We start from the raw sequence: 14,521 nt of genomic DNA, 5'->3' as shown, positions 1-14,521 counted from the left end.
TGAGAGAGTGTGTGTCAAGGTTACCATATGACAAACTGTATGTTTATATTAGAGGCGAGAGAGAGTGTGTCAAGGTTACCATATGACAATCTGTATATTTATATTAGAGAAGAGAGAGTGTGCGTCAAGGTATGACAAACTGTATATTTATATTACAGGCGAGAGATAGTGTGTCAAGGTTACCATATGACAAACTGTGTATTTATATTAGAGAAGAGAGAGTGTGTGTCAAGGTTACCATATGACAAACTGTATATTTATATTAGAGAAGAGAGAGTGTGTGCCAAGGTTACATATGACAAACTGTATATTTATATTAGAGAAGAGAGAGAGTGTGTCAAGGTTACCATATGACAAACTATATATTTATATTAGAGGCGAGAGAGTGTGTGTGTCAGGATTCCCATATGACAAACTGTATATTTATAATAGAGGCGAGAGAGAATGTGTCAAGGTTACCATATGACAAACTGTATATTTATATTAGAGAAGAGAGAGTGTGTGTCAAGGTTACCATATGACAAACTCTATATTTATATTAGAGAAGAGAGAGTGTGTGCCAAGGTTATTATATGACAAACTGTATATTTATATTAGAGAAGAGGGAGTGTGTGCCAGGATTCCCATATGACAAACTGTACATTTATAACAGAGGTGAGAGAGAATGTGTCAAGGTTACCATATGACAAACTATATATTTATATTAGAGGCGAGAGAGTATGTGTGTCAGGATTCCCATATGACAAACTGTATATTTATAATAGAGGCGAGAGAGAGTGTCTCAAGGTTACCATATGACAAACTGTATATTTATATTAGAGAAGAGAGAGTGTGTGTCAAGGTTACTATATGACAAACTCTATATTTATATTAGAGAAGAGAGAGTGTGTGCCAAGGTTACTATATGACAAACTGTATATTTATATTAGAGAAGAGAGAGTATGTGTCAGGATTCCCATATGACAAACTGTATATTTATAATAGAGGCGAGAGATAGTGTGTCAAGGTTACCATATGACAAACTGTATATTTATATTAGAGAAGAGAGAGTGTGTGTCAAGGTTACCATATGACAAACTGTATATTTATATTATAGAAGAGAGATTGTGTGTCAAGGTTACCATATGACAATCTGTATATTTATATTAGACAAGGGAGAGTGTGCGTCAAGGTTACCATATGACAAACTGTATATTTATATTAGAGAAGAGACAGTGTGCGTCAAGGTTACCATATGACAAACTGTATATTTATATTAGAGGCGAGAGAGAGTGTGTGTCTAGGTTACCATATGACAAACTATATCTTTATATGAGAGAAGAGAGAGTGTGTGTCAAGGTTACCATATGACAAACTGTATATTTATATTAGAGAAGAGAGAGTGTGTGTCAAGGTTACCATATGACAAACTGTATATTTATATTAGAGAAGAGGGAGTGTGTGTCAAGGTTACCATATGACAAACTGTATATTTATATTAGAGAAGAGAGAGTGTGTGTCAAGGTTACCATATGACAAACTGTATATTTACATTAGAGAAGAGAGAGTGTGTGTCAAGGTTACCATATGACAAACTGAATATTTATATTAGAGGCGAGAGAGAGTGTGTCAAGGTAACCATGTGACAAACTGTATATTTATATTAGAGGCGAGAGAGAGTGTGTGTCAAGGTTACCATATGACAAACTGTATATTTATATTAGAGAAGATAGAGTGTGTGTCAAGGTTACCATATGACAAACTGTATATTTATATTAGAGGCGAGAGAGAGTGTGTCAAGGTTATCACATGACAAACTGTATATTTATATTAGAGAAGAGAGAGTGTGTGTCAAGATATGACAAACTGTATATTTATATTAGAGGTGAGAGGGTGTGTGTCAAGGTTACCATATGACAAACTGTATATTTATATTATAGGCGAGAGAGAGTGTGTCAAGGTTACCATATGACAAACTGTACATTTATATTAGAGGCGAGAGAGAGTGTGTGTCAAGGTTACCATATGACAAACTGTATATTTATATTAGAGAAGGGAGAGTGTTTGTCAAGGTTACCATATGACAAACTGTATATTTATATTAGAGAAGAGAGAGTGTGTGTCAAGGTTACCATATGACAAACTGTATATTTATATTAGAGAAGAGAGAGTGCGCGTCAAGGTATGACAAACTGTATATTTATATTGGAGGCGAGAGATAGTGTGTCAAGGTTACCATATGACAAACTGTATATTTATATTAGAGGCGAGAGGGAGTGCGTCAAGGTTACCATATGACAAACTGTATATTTATATTAGAGGCGAGAGAGAGTGTGTCAAGTTTACCATATGACAAATTGTATATTTATATTAGAGGAGAGAGAGAGTGTGTCAAGGTTACCATATGACAAATTGTATATTTATATTAGAGGCGAGAGAGTGTGTGTGTCAAGGTTACCATATGACAAACTGTACATTTATATTAGAGACGAGAGAGAGTGTGTCAAGGTTACCATATGACAAACTGTATATTTATATTAGAGAAGAAAGAGTGTGTGTCAAGGTTACCATATGACAAACTGTATATTTATATTAGAGAAGAGAGAGTGTGTGTCAAGGTTACCATATGACAAACGGTATATTTATATCAGAGGCGAGAGAGAGTGTGTCAAGGTTACCATATGACAAACTATATATTTATATTAGAGAAGAGAGAGTGTGCGTGAAGGTATGACAAACTGTATATTTATATTACAGGCGAGAGATAGTGTGTCAAGGTTACCATATGACAAACTGTGTATTTATATTAGAGAAGAGAGAGTGTGTGTCAAGGTTACCATATGACAAACTGTATATTTATATTAGAGAAGAGAGAGTGTGTGCCAAGGTTACATATGACAAACTGTATATTTATATTAGAGAAGAGAGAGAGTGTGTCAAGGTTACCATATGACAAACTATATATTTATATTAGAGGCGAGAGAGTGTGTGTGTCAGGATTCCCATATGACAAACTGTATATTTATAATAGAGGCGAGAGAGAATGTGTAAAGGTTACCATATGACAAACTGTATATTTATATTAGAGAAGAGAGAGTGTGTGTCAAGGTTACCATATGACAAACTCTATATTTATATTAGAGAAGAGAGAGTGTGTGCCAAGGTTATTATATGACAAACTGTATATTTATATTAGAGAAGAGGGAGTGTGTGTCAGGATTCCCATATGACAAACTGTATATTTATAACAGAGGTGAGAGAGAATGTGTCAAGGTTACCATATGACAAACTATATATTTATATTAGAGGCGAGAGAGTATGTGTGTCAGGATTCCCATATGACAAACTGTATATTTATAATAGAGGCGAGAGAGAGTGTCTCAAGGTTACCATATGACAAACTGTATATTTATATTAGAGAAGAGAGAGTGTGTGTCAAGGTTACTATATGACAAACTCTATATTTATATTAGAGAAGAGAGAGTGTGTGCCAAGGTTACTATATGACAAACTGTATATTTATATTAGAGAAGAGAGAGTATGTGTCAGGATTCCCATATGACAAACTGTATATTTATAATAGAGGCGAGAGATAGTGTGTCAAGGTTACCATATGACAAACTGTATATTTATATTAGAGAAGAGCAAGTGTGTGTCAAGGATACCATATGACAAACTGTATATTTATATTAGAGAAGAGAGAGTGTGTGTCAGGATTCCCATATGACAAACTGTATATTTATAATAGCGGCGAGAGAGAGTGTGTCAAGGTTACCATATGACAAACTGTATATTTATATTAGAGGTGAGAGAGTGTGTGTGTCAAGGTTACCATATGACAAACTGTATATTTATATTAGAGAAGAGAGAGTGTGAGTCAAGATTACGATATGACAAACTGTATATTTATATTCGAGGCGAGAGAGAGTGTGTCAAGGTTACCATACGACAAACTGTATATTTATAATAGAGGCGAGAGAGAGTTTGTCAAGGTTACCATATGACAAACTGTATATTTATATTAGAGGCGAGAGAGAGTGTGTCAAGGTTATCATATGAGAAACTGTATATTTATATTAGAGAAGAGAGAGTGTGTGTCAAGATATGACAAACTGTATATTTATATTAGAGGTGAGAGAGTGTGTGTCAAGGTTACCATATGACAAACTGTATGTTTATATTAGAGGCGAGAGAGAGTGTGTCAAGGTTACCATATGACAAACTGTATATTTATATTAGAGAAGAGAGAGTGTGCGTCAAGGTATGACAAACTGTATATTTATATTACAGGCGAGAGATAGTGTGTCAAGGTTACCATATGACAAACTGTGTATTTATATTAGAGAAGAGAGAGTGTGTGTCAAGGTTACCATATGACAAACTGTATATTTATATTAGAGAAGAGAGAGTGTGTGCCAAGGTTACATATGACAAACTGTATATTTATATTAGAGAAGAGAGAGAGTGTGTCAAGGTTACCATATGACAAACTATATATTTATATTAGAGGCGAGAGAGTGTGTGTGTCAGGATTCCCATATGACAAACTGTATATTTATAATAGAGGCGAGAGAGAATGTGTCAAGGTTACCATATGACAAACTGTATATTTATATTAGAGAAGAGAGAGTGTGTGTCAAGGTTACCATATGACAAACTCTATATTTATATTAGAGAAGAGAGAGTGTGTGCCAAGGTTATTATATGACAAACTGTATATTTATATTAGAGAAGAGGGAGTGTGTGCCAGGATTCCCATATGACAAACTGTACATTTATAACAGAGGTGAGAGAGAATGTGTCAAGGTTACCATATGACAAACTATATATTTATATTAGAGGCGAGAGAGTATGTGTGTCAGGATTCCCATATGACAAACTGTATATTTATAATAGAGGCGAGAGAGAGTGTCTCAAGGTTACCATATGACAAACTGTATATTTATATTAGAGAAGAGAGAGTGTGTGTCAAGGTTACTATATGACAAACTCTATATTTATATTAGAGAAGAGAGAGTGTGTGCCAAGGTTACTATATGACAAACTGTATATTTATATTAGAGAAGAGAGAGTATGTGTCAGGATTCCCATATGACAAACTGTATATTTATAATAGAGGCGAGAGATAGTGTGTCAAGGTTACCATATGACAAACTGTATATTTATATTAGAGAAGAGAGAGTGTGTGTCAAGGTTACCATATGACAAACTGTATATTTATATTATAGAAGAGAGATTGTGTGTCAAGGTTACCATATGACAATCTGTATATTTATATTAGACAAGGGAGAGTGTGCGTCAAGGTTACCATATGACAAACTGTATATTTATATTAGAGAAGAGACAGTGTGTGTCAAGGTTACCATATGACAAACTGTATATTTATATTAGAGGCGAGAGAGAGTGTGTGTCAAGGTTACCATATGACAAACTATATCTTTATATGAGAGAAGAGAGAGTGTGTGTCAAGGTTACCATATGACAAACTGTATATTTATATTAGAGAAGAGAGAGTGTGTGTCAAGGTTACCATATGACAAACTGTATATTTATATTAGAGAAGAGGGAGTGTGTGTCAAGGTTACCATATGACAAACTGTATATTTATATTAGAGAAGAGAGAGTGTGTGTCAAGGTTACCATATGACAAACTGTATATTTACATTAGAGAAGAGAGAGTGTGTGTCAAGGTTACCATATGACAAACTGAATATTTATATTAGAGGCGAGAGAGAGTGTGTCAAGGTAACCATGTGACAAACTGTATATTTATATTAGAGGCGAGAGAGAGTGTGTGTCAAGGTTACCATATGACAAACTGTATATTTATATTAGAGAAGATAGAGTGTGTGTCAAGGTTACCATATGACAAACTGTATATTTATATTAGAGGCGAGAGAGAGTGTGTCAAGGTTATCACATGACAAACTGTATATTTATATTAGAGAAGAGAGAGTGTGTGTCAAGATATGACAAACTGTATATTTATATTAGAGGTGAGAGGGTGTGTGTCAAGGTTACCATATGACAAACTGTATATTTATATTATAGGCGAGAGAGAGTGTGTCAAGGTTACCATATGACAAACTGTACATTTATATTAGAGGCGAGAGAGAGTGTGTGTCAAGGTTACCATATGACAAACTGTATATTTATATTAGAGAAGGGAGAGTGTTTGTCAAGGTTACCATATGACAAACTGTATATTTATATTAGAGAAGAGAGAGTGTGTGTCAAGGTTACCATATGACAAACTGTATATTTATATTAGAGAAGAGAGAGTGCGCGTCAAGGTATGACAAACTGTATATTTATATTGGAGGCGAGAGATAGTGTGTCAAGGTTACCATATGACAAACTGTATATTTATATTAGAGGCGAGAGGGAGTGCGTCAAGGTTACCATATGACAAACTGTATATTTATATTAGAGGCGAGAGAGAGTGTGTCAAGTTTACCATATGACAAATTGTATATTTATATTAGAGGAGAGAGAGAGTGTGTCAAGTTTACCATATGACAAATTGTATATTTATATTAGAGGCGAGAGAGTGTGTGTGTCAAGGTTACCATATGACAAACTGTACATTTATATTAGAGGCGAGAGAGAGTGTGTCAAGGTTACCATATGACAAACTGTATATTTATATTAGAGAAGAAAGAGTGTGTGTCAAGGTTACCATATGACAAACTGTATATTTATATTAGAGAAGAGAGAGTGTGTGTCAAGGTTACCATATGACAAATGGTATATTTATATTAGAGGCGAGAGAGAGTGTGTCAAGGTTACCATATGACAAACTATATATTTATATTAGAGAAGAGAGAGTGTGCGTGAAGGTATGACAAACTGTATATTTATATTACAGGCGAGAGATAGTGTGTCAAGGTTACCATATGACAAACTGTGTATTTATATTAGAGAAGAGAGAGTGTGTGTCAAGGTTACCATATGACAAACTGTATATTTATATTAGAGAAGAGAGAGTGTGTGCCAAGGTTACATATGACAAACTGTATATTTATATTAGAGAAGAGAGAGAGTGTGTCAAGGTTACCATATGACAAACTATATATTTATATTAGAGGCGAGAGAGTGTGTGTGTCAGGATTCCCATATGACAAACTGTATATTTATAATAGAGGCGAGAGAGAATGTGTCAAGGTTACCATATGACAAACTGTATATTTATATTAGAGAAGAGAGAGTGTGTGTCAAGGTTACCATATGACAAACTCTATATTTATATTAGAGAAGAGAGAGTGTGTGCCAAGGTTATTATATGACAAACTGTATATTTATATTAGAGAAGAGGGAGTGTGTGTCAGGATTCCCATATGACAAACTGTATATTTATAACAGAGGTGAGAGAGAATGTGTCAAGGTTACCATATGACAAACTATATATTTATATTAGAGGCGAGAGAGTATGTGTGTCAGGATTCCCATATGACAAACTGTATATTTATAATAGAGGCGAGAGAGAGTGTCTCAAGGTTACCATATGACAAACTGTATATTTATATTAGAGAAGAGAGAGTGTGTGTCAAGGTTACTATATGACAAACTCTATATTTATATTAGAGAAGAGAGAGTGTGTGCCAAGGTTACTATATGACAAACTGTATATTTATATTAGAGAAGAGAGAGTATGTGTCAGGATTCCCATATGACAAACTGTATATTTATAATAGAGGCGAGAGATAGTGTGTCAAGGTTACCATATGACAAACTGTATATTTATATTAGAGAAGAGCAAGTGTGTGTCAAGGATACCATATGACAAACTGTATATTTATATTAGAGAAGAGAGAGTGTGTGTCAGGATTCCCATATGACAAACTGTATATTTATAATAGCGGCGAGAGAGAGTGTGTCAAGGTTACCATATGACAAACTATATATTTATATTAGAGGCGAGAGAGTGTGTGTGTCAGGATTCCCATATGACAAACTGTATATTTATAATAGAGAAGAGAGAGTGTGAGTCAAGATTACGATATGACAAACTGTATATTTATTTTCGAGGCACGAGAGAGTGTGTCAAGGTTACCATACGAGAAACTGTATATTTATAATAGAGGCGAGAGAGAGTTTGTCAAGGTTACCATATGACAAACTGTATATTTATATTAGAGGTGAGAGAGAGTGTGTGCCAAGGTTACCATATGACAAACTGTATATTTATATTAGAGAAGAGAGAGTGTGTGTCAAGGTTACCATATGACAAACTGTATATTTATATTAGAGAAGAGAGAGTGAGTGTCAAGGTTACCATATGACAAACTGTATATTTATATTAGAGAAGAGAGAGTGTGTGTCAAGGTTACCATATGACAAACTGTACATTTATATTAGAGGCGAGAGAGAGTATGTGTGTCAAGGTTACCATATGACAAACTGTATATTAATATTAGAGAGGAAAGAGTGTGTGTCAAGGGTACCATATGACAAACTGTATATTTATATTAGAGAAGAGAGAGTGTGTGTCAAGGTTACCATATGACAAACTGTATATTTATATTAGAGAAGAGAGAGTGTGTGTCAAGGTTACTATATGACAAACTGTATATTTATATTAGAGAAGAGAGAGTGTTGGTCAAGGTTACCATATGACAAACTGTACATTTATATTAGAGAAGAGAGAGTGTGTGTCAAGGTTACCATATGACAAACTGGATATTTATATTAGAGGCGAGAGAGAGTGTGTTAAGGTTACCATATGACAAACTGTATATTTATATTAGAGAAGAAGAGTGTGTGTCAAGGTTACCATATGACAAACTGTATATTCATATTAGAGGCGAGAGCGCTTGTGTCAAGGGTACCATATGACAAACTGTATATTTATATTAGAGAAGAGAGAGTGTGTGTCAAGGGTACCATATGACAAACTGTATATTTACATTAGAGAAAAGAGAGTGTGTGTCAAGGTTACCATATGACAAACTGTATATTTATATTAGAGAAGAGAGAGTGTGTGCCAGGGTTACTATATGACAAACTGTATATTTATATTAGAGAAGAGAGAGTGTGTGTCAGGATTCCCATATGACAAACTGTTTATTTATAATAGAGGCGAGAGAGTGTGTCAAGGTTACCATATGACAAACTATATATTTATATTAGAGGCGAGAGAGTGTGTGTGTCAGCATTCCAATATGACAAACTGTATATTCATAATAGAGGTGAGAGAGAGTGTGTCAAGGTTACCATATGACAAACTGTATATTTATATTAGAGGTGAGAGAGTGTGTGTGTCAAGGTTACCATATGACAAACTGTATATTTATATTAGAGAAGAGAGAGTGTGAGTCAAGATTACGATATGACAAACTGTATATTTATATTCGAGGCGAGAGAGAGTGTGTCAAGGTTACCATACGACAAACTGTATATTTATAATAGAGGCGAGAGAGAGTTTGTCAAGGTTACCATATGACAAACTGTATATTTATATTAGAGGCGAGAGAGAGTGTGTCAAGGTTATCATATGACAAACTGTATATTTATATTAGAGAAGAGAGAGTGTGTGTCAAGATATGACAAACTGTATATTTATATTAGAGGTGAGAGAGTGTGTGTCAAGGTTACCATATGACAAACTGTATGTTTATATTAGAGGCGAGAGAGAGTGTGTCAAGGTTACCATATGACAAACTGTATATTTATATTAGAGAAGAGAGAGTGTGCGTCAAGGTATGACAAACTGTATATTTATATTACAGGCGAGAGATAGTGTGTCAAGGTTACCATATGACAAACTGTGTATTTATATTAGAGAAGAGAGAGTGTGTGTCAAGGTTACCATATGACAAACTGTATATTTATATTAGAGAAGAGAGAGTGTGTGCCAAGGTTACACATGACAAACTGTATATTTATATTAGAGAAGAGAGAGAGTGTGTCAAGGTTACCATATGACAAACTATATATTTATATTAGAGGCGAGAGAGTGTGTGTGTCAGGATTCCCATATGACAAACTGTATATTTATAATAGAGGCGAGAGAGAATGTGTCAAGGTTACCATATGACAAACTGTATATTTATATTAGAGAAGAGAGAGTTTGTGTCAAGGTTACCATATGACAAACTCTATATTTATATTAGAGAAGAGAGAGTGTGTGCCAAGGTTATTATATGACAAACTGTATATTTATATTAGAGAAGAGGGAGTGTGTGCCAGGATTCCCATATGACAAACTGTACATTTATAACAGAGGTGAGAGAGAATGTGTCAAGGTTACCATATGACAAACTATATATTTATATTAGAGGCGAGAGAGTATGTGTGTCAGGATTCCCATATGACAAACTGTATATTTATAATAGAGGCGAGAGAGAGTGTCTCAAGGTTACCATATGACAAACTGTATATTTATATTAGAGAAGAGAGAGTGTGTGTCAAGGTTACTATATGACAAACTCTATATTTATATTAGAGAAGAGAGAGTGTGTGCCAAGGTTACTATATGACAAACTGTATATTTATATTAGAGAAGAGAGAGTATGTGTCAGGATTCCCATATGACAAACTGTATATTTATAATAGAGGCGAGAGATAGTGTGTCAAGGTTACCATATGACAAACTGTATATTTATATTAGAGAAGAGCAAGTGTGTGTCAAGGATACCATATGACAAACTGTATATTTATATTAGAGAAGAGAGAGTGTGTGTCAGGATTCCCATATGACAAACTGTATATTTATAATAGCGGCGAGAGAGAGTGTGTCAAGGTTACCATATGACAAACTATATATTTATATTAGAGGCGAGAGAGTGTGTGTGTCAGGATTCCCATATGACAAACTGTATATTTATAATAGAGAAGAGAGAGTGTGAGTCAAGATTACGATATGACAAACTGTATATTTATTTTCGAGGCGAGAGAGAGTGTGTCAAGGTTACCATACGAGAAACTGTATATTTATAATAGAGGCGAGAGAGAGTTTGTCAAGGTTACCATATGACAAACTGTATATTTATATTAGAGGTGAGAGAGAGTGTGTGTCAAGGTTACCATATGACAAACTGTATATTTATATTAGAGAAGGGAGAGTGTGTGTCAAGGTTACCATATGACAAACTGTATATTTATATTAGAGAAGAGAGAGTGTGTGTCAAGGTTACCATATGACAAACTGTATATTTATATTAGAGAAGAGAGAGTGCGCGTCAAGGTATGACAAACTGTATATTTATATTGGAGGCGAGAGATAGTGTGTCAAGGTTACCATATGACAAACTGTATATTTATATTAGAGGCGAGAGGGAGTGCGTCAAGGTTACCATATGACAAACTGTATATTTATATTAGAGGCGAGAGAGAGTGTGTCAAGTTTACCATATGACAAATTGTATATTTATATTAGAGGAGAGAGAGAGTGTGTCAAGGTTACCATATGACAAATTGTATATTTATATTAGAGGCGAGAGAGTGTGTGTGTCAAGGTTACCATATGACAAACTGTACATTTATATTAGAGGCGAGAGAGAGTGTGTCAAGGTTACCATATGACAAACTGTATATTTATATTAGAGAAGAAAGAGTGTGTGTCAAGGTTACCATATGACAAACGGTATATTTATATTAGAGAAGAGAGAGTGTGTGTCAAGGTTACCATATGACAAACGGTATATTTATATTAGAGGCGAGAGAGAGTGTGTCAAGGTTACCATATGACAAACTATATATTTATATTAGAGAAGAGAGAGTGTGCGTGAAGGTATGACAAACTGTATATTTATATTACAGGCGAGAGATAGTGTGTCAAGGTTACCATATGACAAACTGTGTATTTATATTAGAGAAGAGAGAGTGTGTGTCAAGGTTACCATATGACAAACTGTATATTTATATTAGAGAAGAGAGAGTGTGTGCCAAGGTTACATATGACAAACTGTATATTTATATTAGAGAAGAGAGAGAGTGTGTCAAGGTTACCATATGACAAACTATATATTTATATTAGAGGCGAGAGAGTGTGTGTGTCAGGATTCCCATATGACAAACTGTATATTTATAATAGAGGCGAGAGAGAATGTGTCAAGGTTACCATATGACAAACTGTATATTTATATTAGAGAAGAGAGAGTGTGTGTCAAGGTTACCATAAGACAAACTCTATATTTATATTAGAGAAGAGAGAGTGTGTGCCAAGGTTATTATATGACAAACTGTATATTTATATTAGAGAAGAGGGAGTGTGTGTTGTGTCAGGATTCCCATATGACAAACTGTATATTTATAACAGAGGTGAGAGAGAATGTGTCAAGGTTACCATATGACAAACTATATATTTATATTAGAGGCGAGAGAGTATGTGTGTCAGGATTCCCATATGACAAACTGTATATTTATAATAGAGGCGAGAGAGAGTGTCTCAAGGTTACCATATGACAAACTGTATATTTATATTAGAGAAGAGAGAGTGTGTGTCAAGGTTACTATATGACAAACTCTATATTTATATTAGAGAAGAGAGAGTGTGTGCCAAGGTTACTATATGACAAACTGTATATTTATATTAGAGAAGAGAGAGTATGTGTCAGGATTCCCATATGACAAACTGTATATTTATAATAGAGGCGAGAGATAGTGTGTCAAGGTTACCATATGACAAACTGTATATTTATATTAGAGAAGAGCAAGTGTGTGTCAAGGATACCATATGACAAACTGTATATGTATATTAGAGAAGAGAGAGTGTGTGTCAGGATTCCCATATGACAAACTGTATATTTATAATAGCGGCGAGAGAGAGTGTGTCAAGGTTACCATATGACAAACTATATATTTATATTAGAGGCGAGAGAGTGTGTGTGTCAGGATTCCCATATGACAAACTGTATATTTATAATAGAGAAGAGAGAGTGTGAGTCAAGATTACGATATGACAAACTGTATATTTCTTTTCGAGGCAAGAGAGAGTGTGTCAAGGTTACCATACGAGAAACTGTATATTTATAATAGAGGCGAGAGAGAGTTTGTCAAGGTTACCATATGACAAACTGTATATTTATATTAGAGGTGAGAGAGAGTGTGTGCCAAGGTTACCATATGACAAACTGTATATTTATATTAGAGAAGAGAGAGTGTGTGTCAAGGTTACCATATGACAAACTGTATATTTATATTAGAGAAGAGAGAGTGAGTGTCAAGGTTACCATATGACAAACTGTATATTTATATTAGAGAAGAGAGAGTGTGTGTCAAGGTTACCATATGACAAACTGTACATTTATATTAGAGGCGAGAGAGAGTATGTGTGTCAAGGTTACCATATGACAAACTGTATATTAATATTAGAGAGGAAAGAGTGTGTGTCAAGGGTACCATATGACAAACTGTATATTTATATTAGAGAAGAGAGAGTGTGTGTCAAGGTTACCATATGACAAACTGTATATTTATATTAGAGAAGAGAGAGTGTGTGTCAAGGTTACTATATGACAAACTGTATATTTATATTAGAGAAGAGAGAGTGTTGGTCAAGGTTACCATATGACAAACTGTACATTTATATTAGAGAAGAGAGAGTGTGTGTCAAGGTTACCATATGACAAACTGGATATTTATATTAGAGGCGAGAGAGAGTGTGTTAAGGTTACCATATGACAAACTGTATATTTATATTAGAGAAGAAGAGTGTGTGTCAAGGTTACCATATGACAAACTGTATATTCATATTAGAGGCGAGAGCGCTTGTGTCAAGGGTACCATATGACAAACTGTATATTTATATTAGAGAAGAGAGAGTGTGTGTCAAGGGTACCATATGACAAACTGTATATTTATATTAGAGAAAAGAGAGTGTGTGTCAAGGTTACCATATGACAAACTGTATATTTATATTAGAGAAGAGAGAGTGTGTGCCAGGGTTACTATATGACAAACTGTATATTTATATTAGAGAAGAGAGAGTGTGTGTCAGGATTCCCATATGACAAACTGTTTATTTATAATAGAGGCGAGAGAGTGTGTCAAGGTTACCATATGACAAACTATATATTTATATTAGAGGTGAGAGAGTGTGTGTGTCAGCATTCCAATATGACAAACTGTATATTCATAATAGAGGTGAGAGAGAGTGTGTCAAGGTTACCATATGACAAACTGTATATTTATATTAGAGGTGAGAGAGTGTGTGTGTCAAGGTTACCATATGACAAACTGTATATTTATATTAGAGAAGAGAGAGTGTGAGTCAAGATTACGATATGACAAACTGTATATTTATATTCGAGGCGAGAGAGAGTGTGTCAAGGTTACCATACGACAAACTGTATATTTATAATAGAGGCGAGAGAGAGTTTGTCAAGGTTACCATATGACAAACTGTATATTTATATTAGAGGCGAGAGAGAGTGTGTCAAGGTTATCATATGACAAACTGTATATTTATATTAGAGAAGAGAGAGTGTGTGTCAAGATATGACAAACTGTATATTTATATTAGAGGTGAGAGAGTGTGTGTCAAGGTTACCATATGACAAACTGTATGTTTATATTAGAGGTGAGAGAGAATGTGTCAAGG

This window comes from Ambystoma mexicanum, chromosome 3q (assembly GCF_040938575.1).
Source record: "Ambystoma mexicanum isolate Mex_15411 chromosome 3q, UKY_AmexF1_1, whole genome shotgun sequence".
Lineage (NCBI taxonomy): Eukaryota > Metazoa > Chordata > Amphibia > Caudata > Ambystomatidae > Ambystoma > Ambystoma mexicanum.
The sequence above is the reverse complement of the archived record's forward strand: the minus strand, read 5'-3'. Positions refer to the sequence as shown.